Source organism: Monodelphis domestica, chromosome 6, assembly GCF_027887165.1.
Source record: "Monodelphis domestica isolate mMonDom1 chromosome 6, mMonDom1.pri, whole genome shotgun sequence".
Taxonomy (NCBI): domain Eukaryota; kingdom Metazoa; phylum Chordata; class Mammalia; order Didelphimorphia; family Didelphidae; genus Monodelphis; species Monodelphis domestica.
The window spans coordinates 235961277-235986375 of NC_077232.1; the positions used below are offsets into that span (position 1 = coordinate 235961277).

At 35.7% G+C, this 25099-nt stretch overlaps 1 long non-coding RNA gene across 1 annotated transcript; it reads right to left on the reverse strand.

The window, feature by feature from the left end:
- Window positions 1–366: 366 nt before the first annotated feature.
- Window positions 367–7273, reverse strand: LOC130455094 (uncharacterized). Its single transcript, XR_008912976.1, has 3 exons — window positions 7026–7273; window positions 6200–6296; window positions 367–696 (listed from the first exon to the last, which is right to left on the reverse strand). It is a non-coding gene; the product is annotated as an uncharacterized LOC130455094 (long non-coding RNA).
- Window positions 7274–25099: the final 17826 nt, after the last annotated feature.

Consider the following 25099-nt stretch of genomic DNA (forward strand, 5'->3'; position numbering starts at 1 on the left):
TCCCTTTGTTTCTCTAAAATTTTCATATTGGTTATTTCTTATGGCATAGTAATATTCCTATTCAATTCCCAAACCTTGGGCACATATTTTATTTCCAAATTTTTATCACAATGAATATTTCTTGGAATGTTTCTCTACCTTTGGGTCTTTTTTTTGCTGTCAATAACCTCTTTGAAACACACTTCTACAAGTGGAATCTCTGAGTTAAAGAATATGAATAATTTTAGCAATTTGTCTTCCATAGCTCCTAAATGTTTAACAGAATAGTTGAATGAATTTACAGTGCCCAGCTGCCTTGTAAGTAGGTCTCAGAAGGGACACTGGGTGCTCAAAACTATTCATTGTTCTATGAGAAATATCGTGCAAACCATAAGCTTTTTTGAATAATGCTTTACTAGTATTACTTGAACAAATAAGAGAGAGCAATTCAAATGTCTGTCTTCCCTACTTTTTACCTCCCTCCAAAGCTTTAAATATAGTATATTTGATATCACATTGTATATTTGATATCACAGTATTGTTATTTTTGTTGTTTTTAGATTGCATTAGTGAGCCGCTGGGTAGCATAGTAGGTAAGATTGCTGGAGGAAGAATCCAGAAGACCAGGAGCTCAGAAGGTATGAGTTTAAGTCAAGCCTCAGACACTAGATATGTGACTCCATGCAAATTATTTTCCCTTTCTCTCAGTTTCCTCATCTGCAAAATGAAAAATAATAATAGAATTTACCTCAGAGTGTAGATGTGAGGATAAAATGAAATAAATTATGTATAACACTTTGCAAACATTTAGACACGATAAGAATGCTCACTATTATTATTCCTTTGGTTATTGGAATTTTTTTCAGGTATTTATTGAAAGCTTGCTTTTCTTCATTTGAAGACTTTTGATCAGATCCTCTGGCCATTTAGTTGGAGAATAGATCATAATCAGCCTGGGACCTAAATCGATTTATATGACTATCATTGGTAGAGAAGAATTACTCAAGGGGAGAAGGGTTGAGAACTTGAGAGAATAAATATTCTCTCATTTCTTCTAGCTTCCAATTTCATGAAAGGAGGCAAGAGGTGACCTTAAAAATTTAAAGAAAAATGAAAAACCCTATTTCAACAAATATAATTATCTATCCATCTATCTATCTATGTATGTATCTATATTTCTATCATCTATCTTTCAAACTTTTTCTATATATATATATTATCTATCTCTCTAGCTATAATATCTGTCCCTCTCTATCATCTGCCTATCATCTCTCTCTATCTCTATCCTAAATATATTGAAGAAACATTATTCTGAAAAGTATTCTATAAGATTTACCAAACTGTCAAAGAGGACCATGTTACAAAACCAAATCAAAACATAACAAAAATATTTAAGAACTCTTAATCCAGAAGCAGAGGTGTAGATGAACTCACTGATCCATCCCCTATCCTCAAATAGCCCTCAGACAAGTTCCTAACCTGAGTGCATTAATTTCCCAACAGTGGGGTGCTACAGTTTGTGGAGGTTCAATTCAAAAGTAGCTATTCCTTTTGGAGAGAGGAAGGAAGAATGGTAAAAGTCTACACTGTATAAATATTAGCTGTGTCCTCTGGGTAAGTCACTTGACCTTAACTTCCCAGTGCAACAGATATATTTCAGAGACTATACATTTCCAGTAGTTGCTAAGGTTTTTATTTTATAGGGAGTTGATTTGTTGGGAGTCCCTTGTGCCAATTAAATGCCAATAAAATAAACAAACAAAATTTCTCCTAACCCATTTGAAGATGGGGAAAAGATGACAACTTTTTTTTCCTTCCAGTCCACATCTTCTTAAAACTATTTTTGTTAAAGCATTTTTTTGGGGGAGAAGAGAGAATGTCAGTTTTGCTCTTTTATAATGTAAGTGTGTTCATAAATATTTCTGTTCCCCATAATGAAGAAACATCTAACCTTCCATTCTCTTGTTTGTTTGTTTTTTATAGTGTGACTTTTTACAAACAAATTTTGTTTTACTTATTTGAGATTCACTTTGCTAAGTTTTATAAGACGAACGCAGGGGCAGCTAAGTGGCTCAGTGGATAGAGAGTCAGTCCTGGGGATGGGAGGTCCTGGATTCAAATCTGGTTCAGACACTTCCCAGTTTGGTGACCCTAGACAAATAACTTAATCCCCAAAGTATAGCCCTTACTGCACTTCTGTCTTGGAACTGAAACTTACTGTTAATTCTAAAACAGAAGGTAAGTGCTTAAAAAAAAAAAAACTAACTAAACTAAACTAAACTAAAAACTAAGATCCATAGACAAGTGATTAGAGTGTTAGCCTTGGAATTAGAAAGATCTGACCTATAATCCAACCTCTGATCCTTCCTAGCTTTATGACTGTACAATACATTTAACCTCTGTAATTCAAGCAACTCTCATCTCAAGGTAACAGGTAAGCATTGTGATTTCTGGAGGTAGATGGATTCCCCATAACAGGAATTCTCCAAGCTGATGAAATTGTAGACCCTTTGCACACTGACACATGATATAAGATGCTGCTTTTAAAAAAATAAAATGTATTTCTTCACTGACTGCATTACCAATTTTGCCAGAAATCCTTCTTGAATGAGGAGTTCCTTCCCCAGTAATTTGCATTATTGAGCTTATTAAATACTAGAAGTATATACATATACGTTATATTCTAGATCATGCTTGTATCATGTAGTACATTAATGAACTTCTCTCTCTCTCTTTTTTAAAATCTAGACCCAGTTTACTTTAAAATAGCTATTTTTAGTACAGTTTATTACTTGGTAGTGCCAAGCCTCTCTTCTATCACCTGTTATATTGCTTGCTATTCTTGCTCTTCAAATGAATATTATTATTGTTTTATCTATGATTATGCAGTATTCCTCTGGTAATTTGATCAGTAGAAAACTAAATCTGCAGAGTAATTATAATTGTGTCAGTTTTACTATGTTGACAGAAAAGTCATGGACATTAATTAACTGGCCAATTATTTAGGCCTTTTATTTCTGCAAAAATTGTTTTGTAGTTGTAGTAATATGTCCTACACAAGTCTTAGTAGTTTAATTATCAGCTCTTTAATCCTTTATGGCATCACAATGGACTTTTCTTTTACTACTTCTTGCTCATGCATTTTATTAATATAATACAGACAAATTGATGACTTTTGAACATTTATTTTATTTCCTCCCATACTACTGAAGTTACTAAACATCTTGATTTATTTTTTGCTAATTTTTTAGAGTTCTTATATGTAAATTATTATATCATCTGCAAATAGACATAATTTCCCTTCCTCTTTGCCTCTACTCAAACTGCCATTTCTTTTATTTATTTCCCAATTAGCATTTCTAGTACTTTGTGCAGTAATAGTTAAGACAGCGAATATTCTTACTTTATCATCTTATTGGTAAAATTTCCAGTTTTTCTTCCATTTAAATACAACTAACTCTTGGTTTAAATAAATTCTTTTGAATATAGTAATGGAATTTCCTTTTATTCTTGTGCCTTTTGGCTTTGTTAGCATAAAAGTATTTCATTTTATCTAAGAATTTTTGTTTCTAGTTTTAATTATATTCCAAATTCAGAATGCTGGGCCTAGATTCAGGAAGACTTGAGTTCAAATGGGGTCTTATACACTTATTAGTTCTGTAATCCTGGACAAGTAATTTAATCTCATTTGCCTGAGTTTCTCATCTGTAAAATGAGCTGGAGAAGGAAATGGCAAACCACCCCCAAATATTTGCAAAGGAAACCCCAAATGGGGCCATGCAGTGCCAGACACAACTGAAATGGCTGAAAAGTGATATATTATATCTGTCTTACCTATTTTGAAACATCTGTAAGTTTGTTAAAAATCTAAATGGGTTATAGCACATTTTAAAATACACTTCTATAGTATTTTTGTTATTAGTTTATTTGATATTTTTCATCAATTATCAGTGATATTTGTGTCTGTCATGTTTTATTTTTTCTTGGTTTAAGTATTTGAACTTTATATTTCTTTAATAATTAATTTAAGATATTTTCTCGGTATGGTTTTACCAAAAGTTCATTAACCTAGTCCATTTGTTTCTTAAATGTTTGATGACTCAATTTGGACTAGAGTTCTGACACTCTTCTCCATCCCCATGAAATTCATTTATTATTTCCTTTATTTATCTTTCTGAGTCAATTAATAAAAACTCATTAAGCACTCACTATGTTAAAAGAATTATACTAAGCCCCACAAATACAAAGAGCTCAGAGTTGAATAGGAGGTAAAATATGAAAACAACTACATACAAATTAACTACATATAAGATAATTTGGAATTATTTTCAGAGGAAAAGCACTGGCATTAAGCGGGATTAGGAAAGGCTTCTTGTATAAGGTGATAGTTTAGACAGGACTTGACAGAATCCAGAGAATCCAGGTGGAGATGAAGAGGGAAAGTGTTTAAATATGGGGTGTGCTCAGTGAAAATTCTCATAGTCCAGAAATGGAGGGTCTTCTTCAAGGTACAATAGGAACTCATTTTACACAAACTCAATTATACAAATTTAGGTATACACAATTGGAAATCAAAAAAGCAAAGGTAGAAAAATACATAAAAGTGTTTAATTATGTACCATATTCCCAAGTGTCATAAAGTCTCACAACAATTTGAGCAATCACATTCATTTTGTCTCTGAGAAGCATTTGTTTGTCATTACTTTGTTTTCACCAAATATTCACTCTAGAATCAATCAGTCTTTGCCTGGAGTTCCCAGTTGCAGCAAATTATGTCCATGATAGAGCAGCACTTCTCTTTGTATCAGATGGTTTAAAGTTATTAATAGTGACCCCAAAGTACAAGATTAATGATGTCAGTAGCTCTGATAAGTCTAAGAAAAATCATAAAATGCCTTGGTGTGTTCATAAAGAAATACTTATTATTAAATAATGAGATCTGTTTTTATGAACAATTTTCAACTTCAGTGAAAGGTCTTACAACATATTGGTTGGGTAAAATGAGGTCCTACTGTAGAGCAAGGTGGTCAGTGTCAGTAGGTTTAAAAAGAATAGAAAAAGGATGTATGGCAAATATGAAGGGCTTTGAATGCCAGATAATTTCAGATTTGATCCAAGAGGTGATAGGGAGCCATTAGAGTATATTCTGTGTGTGTGTGTGTGTGTGTGTGTGTGTGTGTGTGTGTGTGTGTGTGTTTTGGGGGAAGCTGGTCAGGCATGCACTTTAAGAAGATCATTTTGATACTAAGTGGAGAATGGACTGGAGTGAGGAGAGATTTTGATATAGGGAGAGCAGCCAGGAGGCTACTGCAGTAATCCAGGCATCCAGCAACGAGGTTCTGCAGTACACTGGTGACAGATGTTAGGAGAGGAGAGCATACGTGAGAGATGTTACAAAAACAACATATGAAGGATTTGTAGCAGATTGGGGTTGGGGAATGAGCAAGAGTTTGGCGTCAAGGATAAACTCCAGGTTTTGAGCCGGTAACTAGAAGGATAGTGGTACCTCGTTAGTAAAAGGGAAGGAGGGAAGATTTGGAATTTCAGTTTTGCATGCTTTCGAACACCTTGCATTCTCAGGGGTGGAGAGCATGAACAATGTCTACTCATAGATGTACAACACAAGTAATTTTAGGATAGAAGAGCACAGGTAATTGGATTATTCAGAGAAAACAATACCTAAGTTCAAGCTTAAAAAATACAAATATTCTGAATTTCTCTCTAGGCTTGGGTGAAGGCTTGTGCTGCTGAACAGAGGCATCAAGCAGAAAGTCAAGGTTCTTCTTTGGATGCTGTATAACCTCAGATAGTAGAGAACCATTATTTTTTTAAATATCAGAATTGTCAGTGACTTAATGAGCAATGGATAGGTATATCATAGACATCATAAAGTGACAGAATATTACCACAAATGACTTGCACATAAGAAGTGATTTAAAAGATATTTTCAGGTATGCTCATGATCAGAAAGGGGAATCTATCAGTCAGTTAGAGAAGAAGATGGTTGACAAGTGCATGGCTTAAGTACAATATTAGTATCTATAAAATGTTATAGAATAAAAACTAGTAGATTGGGTAGGTTGACTCTTTATGTGTATGTGTATAGATATAGATATTGATATAGATATATTATGTATAATTAGAATCTGTTGCCCTAAAAATTATGATTCTCAGAAAAACTATGATCCCCAGCAAAACCAATTCTCAGAACCCCACTCACTTTCTGTCATTATGTGCTGAGGTAGACAGGATATAAATTGGGTTGAGGTCCCTCTCTCTGGCTCTTTCCTTCCTGTCCCTGCTGGGGACATTTTGAGCTGGGAAATTTGAGCAGGTAGAAAAAAAAAACTTAGGTATGTGGTTCTATTTTGTCAGATAATAAACTTTATAAAAAGAATACTTGAAATATTGGACATTAATTTTAAATCCTACATTTATTACACATTTATGCATATATACATACAGACTCAAACTATATATAGAAAGTCATATCTCTGTCTCTATCCATCCTTCTTCCTGTTTCTGTCCATCTTTTTGTCTGTCCTTCTATCCATCTATCCCTCTAAATATCTATATATGTATCTCTCTCCATCTCTCCATCTCCCTCCATCTATCTATCTATCTATCTATCTATCTATCTATCTATCTATCTATCTATCTATCTATCTATCTATCTACCTATCTTTCTATATGAGAGTTTTGTTTCTCTTTCCCAATGAAAGGGGAAGCAGGAGTCAGGAGGTAGAAAAAAGAAATACTTGTTAATAGAGAAAATTTTAAGTAAAAAAAAAAAGAAGAAGAACATCATGGCAAGAATACCTCAAGATGAAAAACAAAGGATCGATGATGGACGTCACTGGAGAAGGCTCACATACAGATGAGATCATGGGTCTATCATAATCTTTATGTGATTTGATCATTTTTCACTCAGGCACACTTACTCAAGACCTCAAGGAATTTGGTGTTGGTTTTTTTTTTCCATCTTGCCTTTCTTTCTGGGGTAACATCAATTAAGAATATAAGAGGACAAAGCAACTGTGAATTACCTGATACTCAGAGGTGTTCAAGGCATCTGGAATCTGAATATAAATGATGTCTGTTGAGGAGGGAAAGAATAGTTACTGCTGCCTAAGGGAAACTGGTTTCAAGGTGTTGAAAAGCTGTGGAATGCAAACTGATTGGGTAAAGTCTTGAACTGCTAGACACAGTACAAGGTAGGGCCAAAAACAAGGGCCTGTGGAAAATATGTTGAATTCTTTAATTGACTCTCTCTTTGGAATTCTGAAGGCAACAGACTTGGAATCACATCATTCTCAGCTCAGACTATGTCTGGTTTGCATGTGTGTTGCTCACCTTAAACAGCATTACAACACTTATTTTCTTTCATTTGATAAGCTACAAGTAAGATTTTTGTCCCTTTTGCTTAAAATTTAAAATAAAGGTCTTTTGTTTGCACAGATAATCTGATATTTTACATTATTAAAGAAATGGTAGAATTATTCTTAGATTCCTTGGCAACAAAACTACTGAAGAAATGTTTGAACAAACAACTAGAGGATGGACATAGGTCCACCTAGGGATATTTGAAGCACTGAATTTTTTATGACATTTTGAATCTGTAGCATGTCTTCAGAAAAAGTAACATTCAACATTGTTTAATAACTTGCATATATCAGGCATGCATAACTATAATTTGGAAGGACAAAGTCAATAATTCATAAACATTTACTAAGTGCTTAATATCTGACAAATAATAGCACAATGATAATCAAAATATTTACATGCATAGGAGCAATTCAAAAGATAGCAATTTGATCTCACAGAATAAATATTTGAATGATGGTCCAGAGACAAAGGTTTCAGTGTCCACTCTAACTCTGACTTAGTTATGTGACTTGAAAATACTTTGGAATCAATATCTTGGAGCTTCATTTTCTTCTTCCTGGGTCCAGCCCAGAACCCTAATGCCAGTGCCACAGAAATGCTAATATCACTGGGATCACCAGATTTTCAGACTTTCAGTCTGGCTCCTCAAATCATAATCAAGAGGAATAACCCTTGTGGAGCAGTTATCCTTATCTCTCCCTATAATTGCTGACTAGCAACTCCAAAAAAAGTAGTTAACTCAATGACACAGGAACATTTGAACCTCCCAGATTAATCATAGTGCAGGAAAGCAAACTATGTGGAGATGTGACCAGGCTCAGCTTGTATTACATCCTATCAGCAGCTTGGTTACTAAAGACCTGTAAAAGGATGGTCTAGCCATAAGTCTTTGATGTTCTCAAGTAGTTCAACATCAGAAACTCATATAACTTTATTACTAGAAATGGTATTAAAGAACGATTTCCACCAGCTTTGGTGTTTCACCCTAAGTATCACAGGGTTTTTCCAAGTCAAGTCAAGAAGTCAACAAGCATGTAATAAACACCCATTATGTGTCAGCTTGTGAACTGACCACTGGGGAAACAAAAGCAAAAAAGAAATAACATATTTCCTGCTCTTAATGAGTCCATAGTCTAATGGAGGTGATACCACATAAACAATGATTTATAAGCAAAATATGTACATACTAGATTAGAGATTATCTCAGAGGGAAGGTACTAAGATTAAGAATGATTGAGAAAATGTTCTTGTATTTGAAAGACAAAGGAATCTGAGGGAGCCAAGAAGCAGACATGAGAAAGGAGAGGGTTGCAGGCATTGAGGACAGCTAGCAATGTGAAGCTGAAATCTCCTATAGAAATTGTCTCTTATTAGAATTTAAGATCTCTGAGAGCAAATTCTCTTGCTTTGCATATATTAAATCTTTAATAAAAGTTATTTTCCCCTCCTTTTTCATTCACTTATTCATTCATTCATCATTTATTAATAGCTCACCAAATGTCATTATTTTGAAGAGGATTGCATCTGAGTAGGCAATTAAAAAAGTCTTGAGATTTAATTTGTTTTAGTCTTTTATGATTAAAAAAGGGTCAATAAAAATAGCAATCATGTTCCTAAAAAAGGAAAATAGAGTAAATTGTCTTTCTTTCCTTTCAAATACTCTTTCATGACCTCGTTATGATAGAAATCCAGTCCAGGCAAGACTGTTGCCCTAAAATGACTAACCCTATATGGGTGAGAGATGGTGGTTGCAATCTATCTTCCAAGCCAGACAGGCTAATATCTGTTCTCCCCAACCCCTTTACCCCTTTTGCTCCTTCTACTTTGGATTGCAAAAATTAAATAAGCTAGAGAATTAAACCCCCCATTTCCTACAAATGCTTCCCAATCAGGATTTAGTTAAGAAGCTAGGGCTTCACTAGAGGGTTAGCCTTTTTACTTGTTGTTTACAGGCTGTCATTTTGGTGAACAGGACTCGGAGGCCCAGAGCTGTCACAAGGCTTTCAAATGTAAAGGCTCTGACAAGTAATCTTGTTGTATGATAACTTTTATCTATTCCCTACTGTCTTGGAAAGTCAGGGGCTTCTTCACAGCTTAGGATGCCTTCTGGGAGGAAACTGAGACCTTCTGAAATCAATCTTGGTTCAGCTCTGTTGAATCAAATCTGAGGAGGAAGGAGTGGCAGTAGCTACCAGAATTCATTAATCCTTTTCAATATCACTGTCAGGGAAAAGATTCCTCATAAAAATACCATTCCCATGGAATATTTGTAGGAGGAGGAATTGGTCTCTGGATACAACATTTGCTGAGATCTGGATGATTGGGGGGGGGCGCAACTTATTCAACTGCCCGGATACTTTCATTATTTCTGAAAGCTGTGTGACTAAGAGACAAACAGCACCTGGGGTGTTTAAAGGGAGGACTTTGAAAAAAAGAGGTGGGGGACCTTACCTGAAAGAGGTAGGTCATAATTCAAAAGAGCTGATGAAAGTGAGAACATTAATTTTCTCCTACTCTCCAGGAGCAAGACCTGGTGGGTATCTAAAAGCTTCCTAAAGCTAGAATGTCTCCAAGTAATTGCCTACATTAAGCAATTTTGTGTGCTTATAGCTAGAAAAGTAGCTTTCTACAAATGGGTCCATATCATGACACTCAGGTGTTCTCATCAGTTTTCCAAATTATATTTGTGTAGATTATTGACAGTGGCACACCTCATGCTCCTTTATGTAGTAACCACACAGAGAATTATTTCAGTCAAAGTTTTAGAACTCAGATAGTATTTTGAGAGTAAGCCTTATAGTTGATTTTATTTTACCTACTGACATTGGCAGCTAACGAAAAAAAAAAAAACACTTTTCTTCTAATAATATTTCCAATCTGGGAGAATAACCAAGACATTGGCTGAGGGATGTGGGGGTACTGATGAAGAAGATGGGAGGGAGGATGAGAAGGAGAGAGAAAGGAAGGGAGGGAGAGAGAGACAGAGAGATAGAGACATAGAGACAGACACACACAGAGATGAAGAGAGAGATGGCAAGAGAGAGGGAGAGAAAGAGAGAGAGAGAATAAAGTGTTTGTTGATGATGTAAAGAATGCTGACAACATAAACAAAGCCTTATTTTATCTGATCCTCTGAGTAAATTTGATTTGGAAAAAAAGTCAGGGCATAGAAAATAACCAGATGTCATTTTGATGGTCACTTTTCTAAGCACAGATATCTTACTTATATGGTTATTTCCATCTTGTACCTATAATTTGTAATTTCAAAAATAGCTCACTTAGGTATCAAATCTCTGAGGCATAGTGCATGGAGTAACTTTATTGACATTGTAAGTCACATGGAAGCATATATTCATTTCTCTTTTTTGAACCTCCAATTATCAATAAATAAAAGAAATAACTTCAGCTATTCTGGTGGATCTGCAATATCATCAAAGTGTGTCCTGCCCCCAATGATGAAGAATGTAGCTCATACATTTTCACCCATTTTAGGTGTTTGTGTCTATGACCTCCTAAAAATTACCTTTAGTCCTCTTGATTTTATAAGAATCTTAATAAAATATGTAGGATATCTATTAGTTATCTCTTGATTTCATTACCTGATTAGTCCATCATTTCCTCTGGTTATATATATTTGTGCTATTTAAACAATTGTGACTCTATACTAAATTTTCATAATAATCTTTTTACTCCTACTTATCTCATATTCCTTTAACACTGAAGTTTAGAAAGAATTTTCTTCATTTTAAACTTTTATAGGTGGGGTGGTGGGAGGAAGAACTAATTTTATCATTTCAGTTTTCATAATTAAAAAGAAACTAACTCAGACACAGGGAGACTTTAGTTGCTTTCTTAATACAAGTGAAGGGAGAAGTCAGTGCTCTTGCCCAAGTTACTGTAACTTCAAATCTCATAATCTATATCCTATATAGTAAAACCTTTCACGCTAATTATTTTTTCCATATATCTCTAAAGATGAGCCTTTACTGTATTCCATTTGGGACAAATGAAAATATATTGTTAAAAGAAGTCATTTTTTTGAGTTCTTTCTAATTGACAAGTTAATTTGCACACAAACACATATGGACAGAACACGTTTGTCATTTATCAGCAAAATATGAATTTATATTATGATTTTACCTTATTTTAGAAATTTGTCTTTATCTCTATGCATCTGAATCTGGTGGATGACATGGGTAGAGATGAACTAATATATAGGTAGAATGATTTATGGCAATAAATAGATGTTGCAATAAAGAGTTATATCATCCAGTTTTTAGATTCTGATTGAGCCCTAGCTTCATTCTGCAATAGTATTTAAGAATGTGAAACAGTTTAAGAATAAACAAATCTTGTGCATTCTATTGATCTTGGAAATTGGAATTTCCAATGCATTTATATATACATGATATATTTATTTTCCTTTCTCAAACACACACACATATATATGTATATACACATACATACACATAAACACAGAGTCTATGCTGAGAAATCAAGATGCCAGAGATTTTTATGTTATGAGGAACATCCAGGTTCTCTGTTGCTTATCAGGTTTGCAGATGATAAATTGCTTTAGGAAAGAAAAGTTAGTATGTTGGATAACAGAATCAAGATTTCAAATGATTTTTCATGCACCAAAATGCTAACACTAACATTCTGAAATCAGCTAGTAGTAAATGTGAAATTCTGTACATTGATTTGAAAATCAACCACATGAAGCCAAGAGGCAAAAGACTTACTTAATGAAGTCTGTGCAGGTATGTGATATGGTGATTTCTAGATTCAGAGTCAGGAATACTTGTATCCTTATTCAGACCCTCATTTAGATGTGTGAGCCTGGGGGAGTCACCTAATTTCCACTGGCCTTTATTTCCTCATCACTCCCTTTCAGTATTGAATGATGCTATGAATCAAAACAACTGGACCATGCTTAATCGGCAGCTCAGATCAGCCTGGATAATTAAACAAAACAAAACTAAATAGCCATACTTTTCTACCTAAGAGAAGCAGAACTATATAATGCATAGAAAGCTGGACTTGGAATCAATACGATTTGGGTTTTGTTCTTGCTTCAATTACTAGTTAATAGCCTTTCTTTTCATTAGTCAGTGCATTATTTTGATTACTGTAATCCACATCAAGTCTCAAGATTCTACTATCATTTTTAAATATAGAAAAGAGGCTGAATGATGGATCAGGTCAGTATCATTATTATGTGTCACCTTATTGTTGTTATTACTAAGTCTAAGATCAGCATTGGACATCCAAAGTTCCTAATCTAACTCAGAAGTCTGGATACTCCTCCAGGTGACTTTTAGCTGTTGGCTTGGTTCCTAAGTTAAATATGTGATCAGTTCTGGGTGTCTTGTCATGGATCCTGAAATACCCTGTTCCACAGTTTCTGACCTGATCACTTGCCCACATGCTGAATATATGATCTTCATAAGGAAAGGTGGCCCATTGAGGTTTTTTTCCTCTATTTCTCAATCACAACTTGGCTCAGTTCTAATCTTACATCTTTGTTGGCTTATTTGTGAGGGGAACTGGGCTATACTGCTTCCTCTTGCTCTTACATCTTGTCTCTTCATTCCAGACTTTAGAAAAAATCACTTTGGTGTCTGATTTGCAGCAGGGAAATAAAATGAAAGTCTATAGAATCTTTCCAATGTTTATTATGTATCTACTTTTTGTACTTTATGCTGGTAAAGTGGATATAAGGACAAAAAGGAAATGTTCTCTTCCCATAAGGAGCTCATAATGTATTGAGTACATATAGGAAAATAATAAAACCAAGGATATGTGAAATTATAGAAAGCTAATTAAAATGGGAGAGATTATCAGCTGCTATGATAGTGGTCTTCAGATATCTTCATGTTTATCACTTGGAAAAGAGATTAACCTAATTCAGTGTTGTAACTAATAACTCCCATTTAGAGTGATGGATAGTTGCAAAACATTTAACGTAAACTATCTCTTGATCCTTTGATGATCAAGAAGTAAAGAAACAGTAGAAAAAGTCAAGAGAAAAAAAAAACTTTAATAAAGAAAAAATAACCTTCCCTCTGGACAAAAGCCCAGCTCTCCCTCCACTCTGCAGCATCCCATCCTGAGTCTGAATTCAAAGGTCCCTCCTCAGTTCGGGATTGGTCCTTATATAGACAAATCACATGCCAGGAAGTAGGAGGAGTGGTCCTTCCCTAGTGTGTTATTGGTCCAATCATAGACCAATCTCACGCCAGGGAGTGGGGGGCAGGAACTCTGGGGCATGCTGGGAAATGTAGCGCCAGCATGCAGTCTTTTCAAAACCCATATTCCGAAAACAACTGTGTGAGGCAGATAATAATGTGTGGAACTGAGTCACGTATAAGAACACTAGAATAAGACTAAGGTTGTGTGAATGGATAAATGGAAGTTTTCATATTTTGACATTAGAGGTAATACAGAGAGACACTAAAGTTTATTGATGGGAAGGGGTAGAGTGACATGGTCAGGCCTATGCTTCAGATGGTCGCTTTGAAAACTGAAAGAGGGGAAAGACTTGTGGTGAAGAATATAACCAGGAGGCTACTGAAATAGGAATGACAAGACATGACAACAGATTGAATATATAGGGTGAGTGTGCATGAGGAAATGAAGATGATAATGAAGTTGTGAGCTTGGTTGAGAAGAGGAGGTTAGTTCCCTTGAAAGTAATAATAAAGTTGTGAATCTGGGGAGATTAAGGGTCTAATATGATGATTATTTTTTTTACACATGAAGTTTGAGATGCTTGCAGGATCATGCCATTTGATAGTGGCTAAAAGATACTTAGTTGTGTAGGAATGGATGAGGGGCATGAGGGCTGGTTATATTTAAGTGGGAGTCATTTATATAAAGAACATTTGTTCCTTGATGTTCTCCATAATTGGAGAAAGCCCTCTCAGAAGACAAAGAAATGGAGGCCAGAGGAAAGGATGTTGGTGTAGGGAAAAGGTGCTGGGTAGACCTTGGCAAGAAGACTGATGCCTGACTGAGAGAGTGCACCAGGACTGTTTTTAATGTTTCCCAATCAATTTAGGCAACAAGTGTTTTGTTTTGTTTTGTTTTTGCAACAGATTAGTTTCTTTTTTTAATATACACAGGATCAGATCTGTTTCTTTTAATGTTTATCTGACCAGAACATGAAGTTGTTCAACCCAAGGGCTAGTAAAAGTATACTAACTCAAAAAGTGGTCTTTGTTTGAGAGTTTGGAAGACAAAAGGAGTCAATATACAAGCATTTTCTAGTTAAATATCTTTTGGGTTCTAATTTAGTAGACTGGAAGATACATAATTAAGGGAAAATTTTAATAAATGTTTGAAAGGAAGGGAAGGAAAGAAACCAGACAAAAAGGAAGTGAGAAAGAACGATAAAGTGAAAAACAAAGATAAAGAAAATGAGAAACAAAAAATGACAAAGGGAATGTAGAAATATTTGAGAAAATTTGGGAGGGAAGAAAGAAAGGAAGAAAGGGAGAGATGAAGGAGGAAAGGAAGAAATAAAAAAAGACAGATAGTATAGATTGAAGTGATAAAGACAAAAAGACAGAGAAGGGCAGAAAGAAAGAATGAGAGAAAGTCAGAGAAAGAGACAAGGAGATGGAGAATGATATGTATATGCCCAATGAGATGCAAGACTAGTTACTTTATCTGATCCTCATACTATCCCAAATGTCTCCAAAAAAGGAGTTATGTGTAAGGATTAAAACAATTTAAGATACCACCAAACTCTGAAACCAATAATTCTATTGAGGTAAACACACACCAAACTAAGAGCAGAGGAGGCTAATCCTAAATCCCTCAGGCATTCACTCTGCACCTCCTTCCCTCAGTGACCATTCATGTTCTCCTAGTGTTGAATGAGCTTAGCTACAGTCTAATAACAGAACCTGAATCTCCATCTCCCTGCTACCTGATGAACAAAGCATAAAATGGTAAGAGAGAAGCTTGTTCTGCCTAGGATAACAGTTCAGCCAATACTCAACCAATGCATGGAGAAACAATGAGAATGGAGAATGAGGGTAGGATGCCAAAGTAGGAGACCTATGTAGCCCTTCACTAAGCCTGAGGAAATGGAGCTTAGTATCCAACTGTGAACAATTCTGTCTCAACAGAAGTCACTTGGGGTAGAGACCAAGCAGAACACAAATTGTCCAGTTTGTTAAAAGATCAAGTGGATATTACCAAACTTTTTTTTTCTTAACAAGCTCTTTTTTTTTTTAATGAACACAACAAATATTGTTTCTTACAGACTTTCAGGTGGCATGTGAAGATGGCAAAATGAAAATCAATGAAACTAGATAATCTCTATAATGGATTTATGTTAAAATAGACAACATTCTTATATAGCATCTCTGTTTATATATGTGAAACAACAGAACATTTAGTATAAAAATCATTGTTTCCAAAAATAATATTTACTGGGTACTTTCTTTTTCTCTTTATCTAGACTTAAAACATATATAAATTATGTTCTTTCAGAAAGAAAATTTGACATAGTTCAATACCTAAAATGGCCCTAATTTCCTTTTTACTATTATCTTCAAATAAAAAGTGGAAGCTTTCACTTTAAGAAAAATACTGTATTAAACATCAAAAAATTTTCTGGATATTTCTTTAACAGTGTCATTTTTGTTGCATGTGTATATTTTTGTTTTGTGTGTATGTATCTACATATCCCCCTTGTCCTGTCTCTAAGGGAAAAGGAGTCAGAAAATGAGTAAGGGAAATAAGAATAGGACAAAGAGACTGAAATGATCAAAACATCTCAGCTAAAGACCTTAAGCATAAACAGATAAACCAATAAGGAATATATTAATAGCGAGCACAATGTGGCCTCCAATTTGCATAGTGAGTATAGAAATTTATGAAGAAATATTGCAAGAAAAAGGAAAATTAATCAATACCTGACAATTCAGATGACCCCATGGATTTCCCAAAGAGCCTGGAATCACATTGGGCTATTCTCAAATGGTTTTTAAAAAATAGGTATTGAGACGGAGAAACACAAAGAGACAAAGACATCCAAACACACCACTATGCACTAAGAACGATAGCAGCTTAGTTTATATAGGGAGATTTTATTTACCAAAAGAATTACTAAACGGTTCCTTGAAAAACCCAGCTCCCTCGTCCATTTAATATATGATTTGATTTATTAAAATTCAATTTACTTACATTTCTTTTTAATTCATCTATTTTACTTACTAGGTTAGATCACAGGTTGCAAGACAACTTTAGAAATTAAAAGGAGCCAAAAATGACAACTCTGGGGGATCTTCCAATTCAAAAAGGTATCTCTAGGGGAAGGATAGAAGAGAGAAAAAGAAGAGATGAACATGAAGGAAAAGAAGGCAGGTAGAAGAGAAAAGGAAGGAAAAATCTCATCACACAATAAAGTCAATAAAACTTTTCACATAAGAATCATGTCACATGTACTAGGGCAAAGGGCTTTGTTATAAACATCAAGAACTTTTAATTTCATTTAACTAAGGGGAAAAAATATCGATTCTCTGCAAAGAGTAGTACCATAATTACCTCTTCCATGCTTTCATCCCAGTTATCCTAAGCAAAGTAATTTAGTATCAGTGAATGTGGAGACAACTGTGAAGGAATCAAATTAACTGACAATGGTAAGGGAACCAAATTAACTAGACCCACACTTGTCTCACTACCAGTATTTGTTCTTTCACATTCTGAGAAGCTGCAGTTAGGGAGGTCTCGTAGGGTCTTGATTCTCAATTCCCAAAAAGAATATTTGTATATGGGAGGGAAAAGAGATCCTTGTTGATTTTTATTATGTTGCCTCCATCTTTTCAGAGCCTAAAACCAATTCTCTACATTCATTTTTTTTCTACTATGGTTTTCACTTTCATCATTAACACACCTCTGAGTATAAAATTGTACAAAAAAAAAAACCAAAACCAAAACCAAAAAACAAAAACCAGGGAGTTTACTTATACTGGATTCAAACACGCACAAATGTTATTCTTGCTAATTAGGTTCTTAAATCTGCATTTCAAGATCTCTCTACCTATCATTTCATCCAGAAGCTGAAGCAGGGAGGTTTAAAAATTTAATTCCTTTTTAAAAAATGATTTGCACCATATGCTTGCTCTGCTGTGTTTTGTGTTCTCTGTCTGGAAACTCTGTATGAAGTCATGTTAGTTGCATTCACTTCCACCACTCACCACAGGCAAGCTGCATAATCGACTCCCTAATTAATGGGGAGGCAGGGAAAACTGTGATGCTATTATTCTTGGATAGCTCAGACATACTGATGTACAGCATACTGAATCCTGTGCACCTAAAACATAGAATGTTCCCTCTTGGTAAGAAGGCCAATTGTTTATTTCGAAGGGTTTTGCCAACAACAGCATGGTTCTTTACAAGGCCAAAATCACTAGTTGTTCATGTGAATTTCACATTTGTGCCCTTCAAAGAAATTATATATGTATATAAGTTCTTTGAAGGGAACAAATATATATATATATACATACATATATGTGTGTATCACAACATACTCTAACAATAATTATATATTTATAGAATTTCTATGTAATATCTGCATAACACAATAGGTTGTATAATTGTTATTTTATTATTCAGTTGATTTTTATTTTTGTGAATAGTTCTCATTCTACTCATACATGGAACAAATATTCCTAATAAAAAGGTAGGTTTTTATTTTCTTAGAAGGATTATTGAGAAAATAGCATGAGACAGAAGGATCACTACCTGTGGACCAAGAGGTCCTGAGTCTAAAGCCTACTGGCAATGGGGCATGATACTGGCTAAATCATTTAACTTTCCTGGTTCTCACTTTCTCATATTTAAAATGAAAGAAGTTGACTAGATGGACTCTGTGGTGTCTTTTTGCTTCAGGTTTATTATCTGAAGACCCATCCTTTATTGGGAAGGACAAACACTATTCCCCCCTCACAACAATCCAGACTGGCTACCTCTGGTCTTCTAGAAGAAACTTCTCTTTATTTTGATGAATTAGGTCATGAAAGAGGAATTTTTAGGGATGGTATGGCAAAGCAGAAAGAAAACAGAGTTTACAATTGGGGAGGCTGAGGTCAACCATTTGCTAGTTATTTGACATTGGACTAGACCATTTCATCTCTTTGAACTCAGTTACATATCTATTAAATATTAGATTGGGTTAGGTGAACTCAAGGGTCCTTTCCAGATCAAATGATTTAATGATTCTATGAGAACAATTTTCTATTTGGGAACACCTTTTGACCCAAGGACCCTTAACTTTTTTTTTTTATCATAAATCTATTTAGCTTATAGGCCCTTTATTAGAATATTTTTGTTTTTTACAATCATTATTAAAATGAAGACTAAACTCAGTTTGAGTTTTTCAAAAATAAAAATGTATTTTTTCCTTATCCAAGATTATTGTTTCCATGAAATCTAATTGCAGACTCTTTTTATTCATGGAGTAGGATGGTCACTGGACTACATATTAAGAACTCCCTATGTTAAACCAATAAAACAGATATTCAACCAAATCAGTGAGGAATCATTAATGATATTTCTGGTAGAAAGGATGGAAAGATTTGGGCCAGTTAAGTGAATTGTAACAAGTTAAATAGATGAATGCAAAGCAGTAATTATTAATCAGCCAAAGCTATTTGGAAAAATGTTTATATTGGGGAGCTCTTTAATCAACATTTCAATCTGAACTGTTTGGCACTTTTAACAATAGCTTTAATAAAGACATAAATGACTTGTTTCAAGTTTAAAGATGACACAATGCTAGGAGAGTTAGTTGACATATTGGAAGATAGCATTGGGGTTAAAATCAATAGGCAAGTACTTTAGATCCAATATAGTGCAATGAAATTTCATAGACACAAATACAAAGTTTTATATGGAGTTTAAGAAAATCAACTTTATGGGTATATATAGGATGAGGCAGTATGAGGCAAAATTTTGTCAGGAAAGTCTCTAGGTACTTTTCTGGACTATGAATTTTATGATTCAGTAAGATAAGGAAGCTGCTAAAAAGTGATTAAAAAAAGGACAGAAAAGAGGGAAGGAAGGAAGAGGGAAGCAAGCAAAGAAGGAAGGAAAGAAAAAAAGGAAGGAATGAAGGAAGGAGGGATGGAGGGAAGGAAGGAAGGAAAGTAGAAAGGAAATAAGAAAGAAAGGAAGGAAGGAGGAAAGGAGGGAAGGAAGGAAGAAAAGCCATGCCACACATTTTTATGTTTGACCCTCATTATTAACATTTTCTTACTTCTAGACAATCAATAAATCTGTAAATCATGCCCTGATTTGTAGCTATTGTCAATTTCTTAGGTTTTAGTGCTCATGCTGAAAATTAAAAATTGACTCTCAGAAGCTAATTAGAACTAAGTCTTCCCCTATATAAGATGATGGTCAAGTCCATTAATATACTTGATCCTCATTTTTTTTCATCTGTTAAAGGGCAAGAGTAGGACTAGGTGATCTCTTTGCCCTAGATTATCTCTAGGTCCTTTCCAGCTCTAACATTTCATAATTCTCTATGGAAACTCAGAATATAAGAACTAGAAAACACCTAGAGATAACCTACTCCAGCCTCCTCATTGGAAAGATTCAAGACCTTTAACAAATAAGGACAGTGCTCTGACACATTATTTCAGCTCCTGGCTTCCCATCCAGGAGAGATTAATATCCCACTCCATTCACATACTCCAGTCATTGGTCATTCCAAAATAATATAATCACAGAATTAAATTGACACAGTATTTTCAACTGTACTCCCTTCTTGTGTGGTTCATCCCAGTTATGTAAACCCTTAAAAGCAGTTTCCTTTTACTGGGACATAGAAATGGGTGACCACCTCACTTGCTAAATCATAAAAGAAATATTCGTTGGGAAAAACAAAACAAAACAAAATAAAACAAAGATCTGTCCTAACCTCTAGCTCACTTCAAATGAGGGAAAGTAGAGGCATAAAACTCTATAGGGCAATATTAATTTCCTGAGTCATTCATCTGCTGAATTAAAAAAAATCATAGTCCTTTTTAAAATGTTTAGTTGGATCAGATACTTTAAGCATAAAATGTAATGAAACTTTTCAGGAATGTGCTCAGCCTGGAGAACCTCTGGGCAATTAATCACTGAAGGCATCTCACCTCAGCACTGGAACCCTGAATAAATAAATCACCTTGGGAGATCATAGCAGATGTTTTTTCTTTAGGTTGTGTCTCAGAGAAGAGCAGCCCACCCAAGCACTACCCTTTAAACACTGGCAGCCTCGCCAGCCTGCTTACAGAGGGAATGTGATGAGGGGAGGAGGTGCCAGAGCCAGAGGGAGAAGGTCCTTATTGTAAATGGTGAGATTCCAAGTTATTGTTATAATAAGTTTTCCATGGAAAATAATTTAAAAGCACTAAGGAAGACAGTGGATCCAAAGTTGGTCCAGGCATGTACACTGGGCAGTAATGATCATGGATCCTATTTGTCCATTTAACAACTGTCCCAGCATCCCTGATACATTATGTCAATTTTACTGAAATGGTTTGTGGGGAGAAAGGCTTCAGAAAATGTGAAATGAGGGAGAGAATGTGAAACACTAAAGGAATGCTGGAGACTTTTCAGAGTCAGTAGTCATGGCCACAGTGATACAGATGAAGCCAGGGCATCCGAAATCCTAAAGTGGATTACCATACCAAGAATAACTGAGATGCTACTTGGACAGGAGTCACATATATATGTGAAAGGTTGATAGTCACATGGACTGAAGTAAAAGAGGGAGTAATCAGGACTCAGCATCGCACCATCTGGAAATCACTTTGTCTTCATCCAGAAACTGCTAATAGCCCTTTCCAGCCCCGCCATGCTCCTTGCAATGGCTCCAAACTGTTGTCTCTCAAGCTGGAATGCTCCTCTGCTCAAGTCACTTCATCCAGCACCCACACCTGGATCTGGTTAAAGACTTAGCATAGATTAGCTGCTGTAGGGAACAGGTGGGCTGTCTTTTCTTTGATAGCAGTCACCCTCTCTTCTCCATTCACTTAAGCTCTCTTGGTTCCTCAGGTGGCTCATGTTTCCTTCTTTATCTTCTGGTCAAGAATCAGACAAGTGAAATTTAAGTCAGCACAACAGTGATACTGGTTTGTATCTACATCTATATATATGCCTATCTATCCACACACATACACACCTAAATATATGTAAATACACACACATATATTTGAATTATTCATTTGAGCAATATGGTATTTTCATTGACTTTTTTTTTCCCTCATGCCATGGATATATTTGCAGGAAAACCACTCTGCCTTAACCCTCAGTGCCCTTTGTGACTAATGCCTTATATTTGCAGGCTGTTTGGCTTATAATTATAGGAATATAGTCATAGAATAGAACTGTTTTCAGTGTGGTAGTAAGCTTATGGGCATTGAACCTATATTAGAGCCTTGACCTCATTAAGACTATTATCATCTCTACTGAGAATGAACTGGCCCCCTGATGAGAATAGCTCTACCTTTTCTTTGGGTATGCCAGAGGCAAAAGCTAGAGGAGTTTTCAATTTAGGAAACTGGTATAAATGAACTTCTGGCTTGTGAATAATCTGTTCCCACCGCTGAGCAGTAAACAAAATATCATACCAGTGGTTGGGAAAATGAGGAGGAGAATTCATATTGTATAGAAGGAATTATCTTGTGTTTTACTTTTACTACTACCAGGGAATCCAAGAATGAAAAGGTTTAAAATAAGCATAGAGTGGAGGGGATCAGATGATCCTGGACACGAGATGAGAATTGTGAACCAAATTCCTAAAGCCTTAGGATATTCATACAAGCTGTGCCCCACCTTCAGTGATGGTGTTCTGTGTCTGGATCTTGAAAAGCTTACATGGCAGTATATAAAATTGTGCAATGAATGTCATTGGGCTCCCAAGTACTGGAAGCAATCCAGTTATAATGGTCTAGGTGTGAGAGAGACAAATCAAGAGACTTTTGGAAATGGAAAAGCCTGGAGAAACTGCAAAGATTCCATCAGCAATAGGGAGGATGGGCTGATAATGTTTGGAACCTTGTAAAAGGGAACAACCCAGAAGAAGTCAGTTGATCTGTTCTCTTTGACTTGCAACTTCTTGAGGAGAGGGTCAATATCTGACTGGATCGTGATCCAAGAAATCTTTCCTTCCCTCAACCTGATCATAATCCTCCCAAACCAACAAGTGGACAGAGATTTGGAGAGAAAAGAAGTTCACAAGAAGACCTACCCCAATCTCCCTTTACCCTGAACTTGGGGACACCTGCTCTGTGGTGCCAGAAGCCAGGGTTCAACACTCGGAACTTCTCAGGGGCTCAGGCCACCAAACCTGGGTTACCTAACTTGGGGGAAACAGTTTAGATAAGTAGGGATCTCCTTTTCACCCTCTTCCCTCCTGACGCCAATCTACCAGCCATTCAATCTTATCCTTCATCCATGCTGTTTAGAATAAACTTGCTAACAAACTTTAACTGACTCCAGACTGAGGGAAGGGTAGTTACAACTGAGGGGGGAGAGATAAGTGATCTCTCTCCCAAGATTAAAGAAGTTTGCTATTTAGAAGGAACCAAAAAGTGAGGAGTGAATAGGTAGGCTTAGTGAGGAACCATAACTAAAGAGGACTAGAAGGGGGAAACAACAGACACCCTCCTTCTGCCTCTTGGTGCAAAACCAGCATCAACTCCTCCTTCCTTTGTTCTGGCCTTGAGGGAGGGAAGACTCCATTCTCTCCCTCTCCTCTCTCCCCACATAAAAATACCCTTTATTACCTAGGGTTTGCCTCTCCTGTATTCCAAGGTGTTGAATGTAGCCCTAGATACGGGAAATTTGGAAGTGGAAGGATCAATATGAAGCTTAGGAAGCATGGTACAGTGGAAAGATCAATTAAAGATCCTACATTCATATTTAGTACTCACAACCTTTGTGAACTGAGGTCTCAGTTTCCTCATCCATGGGTTATCGTATGGATGGTCATGGTTTCTAGTTGTTCCATAGTTGGGTCTTGGACCACTTGTGAGTCAAAGTACAGAGTGCATCCAAGTAGGGAACTGATTGATGATGACATGTCCTGCAAATTTAGCTTCCCAACTGCCATTTTTCCTTCACCACTGATCTTGATGTCAGATTACAGGGGAAGATTTCCCAGAAATGCAATTAACTTCACTACAGATTCTGACTGACCCAATGCATGACTGTCATTCTTATTTCCCTTTCTTGCTTTTATCCTTGAAGGTATTAGACAGGGGGCAAAGAAAGCAGTTACATACATTGTGGGTGGCAATTACTTAGCATCTACCAGTGTTCATGGCACATGGTAAGTGATTAATAAATGCTGATTGAATTGAACCGAATTTGGAGGTTTGGCAGGAATGATTCTAACAGGTGCTTTTCATTGTCCTTTTGTCAGAAGAAACAGATAATCCTCTTATTCTGAGTTAGGAGTAGGTGACATTGGGTTTCTTTGGACATCATAAGTTGGAATTTGAGAGAGCTGCATTGACCTATGCAACTGGTTAATGTCAAATCAAATTGACGAGGGGACCAAAGAGAGTAAATAACCTCATTAGGTGGCATAATTAGAGGAAAAAATATTCATTGTTCAAAGATGACTTACTAGTAACCTTTAAATGTACACAGAAGAGGGATGCCTTTTACTTGATGTGGGGATTAAGGCAATTTCAGAGGACTTGAGCTAAGTCAGTCTGGGAAGAATCACTCCTGATCAAGGTTCATAGTAGAAGTCTGACAGATAAGTTAAAAAAATGATTAGTAGAGAATTTGGGACCACAGGAGTTATTAGAATTAATTGACCTTTGAAGACAACCTAAAAATAGATTGGAGGCAAAGAGCATGCATGGTATTTTTGCCTGCAAATTCTTGACAATACTCAGGGAAAGTCCAGATAATGTTAATAACTAGTAGGAAGTAAGACCACATTAGGTGTTTTAAATTAGTTAATGAGTTAGTGGGTTGAAAAATGATGTGATGGCTTAAAAGAACACAGTGCAGAGCAAAATGCAATGAACAGAAGTTAAAGAAAGGCAAATTCTCACTTGGGGTAAAGAAAAACATTTTTTTTTAAGAGGAAATACTGTATATTACAGGAGTCGGTAGTTATGAAGAATTTTGTAAAAAATATGACTTTAGGGGACAGTGACACTGAATTGGATGTAATATGATAGACAAACTGAAAAAGAGATAAACAATGAAATGCTATTATCACATCTGCTTTATCCAACCTTGAGCATCCCATAACACAATAGATACCATCTATTGATAAGACTTGGAAACGACTGGTTTGAGTTTTATAGGGTAGCAAACAATATGAAACCTTATAAGAACCCAAACTGGTACTAGGCATAAGATCTGACACATAATCCATGAAGAAACTTTAATCAAATCAGAAAAACCCCTAAGCCTATAATGATAATCCCTGGCTGGGGGAAAAAAAAACTGAGACAAGTCCACGAATCCCAGTAAATGTAGATGAAAAACATCCAAGATGCTATTGGACCATCTTACCCAAACAAAGATTATTGCTTCAAACTGAAATAGAATAATGCCCAAGACAGATAGTATAAATTTGGGTTAGTTAGTTCAGGGAGGATTAGTGTAGCCTGTTGAACACAGGAGAAGTGGTTATTTGTGGAACCTGGGAGTTTATTTGGGTGGATTTAGAATCCCTTAGAATTAATAAACCTATATACAAGTA